Consider the following 634-nt stretch of genomic DNA (forward strand, 5'->3'; position numbering starts at 1 on the left):
ATACATTATTGAAAAATCAGGTTATATTTAATATTTAATACAATAATCACTAAAATATTTACTCTAATAATATTGGAAATCCAAAAGAAATAATCTCGCAAAATATTTTTATCTTTCTTAACATAGTATAAAGAAAAAATATTGACATATATTCTTTATATAATTTTCTTTTACAATTATTCTGTACAATGTTAATAAGATGCAAGAGTGTGTAGTCTAAGATATTATTAAAATTTGACAATAACATTCAATGCAATGTTATAATCTTAGACATTTTTTTTCATATAATTATATCAATGCATATGAGAAATATGCATTACGAACTCAAAATTATTTACATGTTTCTGCTGCAGAGAAAACGGTAAAGAATGAATAGAGAGGGTAAGTAGATAAATTGATTAAAACTGTTGAAATGATTAAATTCTCATGGAAGATTTGAATAAAATTTGAATTTAAGAGACGAAATAAGTAGAATCTAAATTTGCTTTACTTGAGAAATTTACTTTATCTTCATTTCAGTGCACGCGATAATTACGGCTCAACTCATAGCTTCTAATACCTAATAAAAAAATTTATTTGTGTGCATATATGTAGAAATATCTATCTAAAATTGAATATATATATATATATATAT

Source organism: Trachymyrmex septentrionalis, unplaced genomic scaffold, assembly GCF_001594115.1.
Source record: "Trachymyrmex septentrionalis isolate Tsep2-gDNA-1 unplaced genomic scaffold, Tsep1.0 scaffold44, whole genome shotgun sequence".
Lineage (NCBI taxonomy): Eukaryota > Metazoa > Arthropoda > Insecta > Hymenoptera > Formicidae > Trachymyrmex > Trachymyrmex septentrionalis.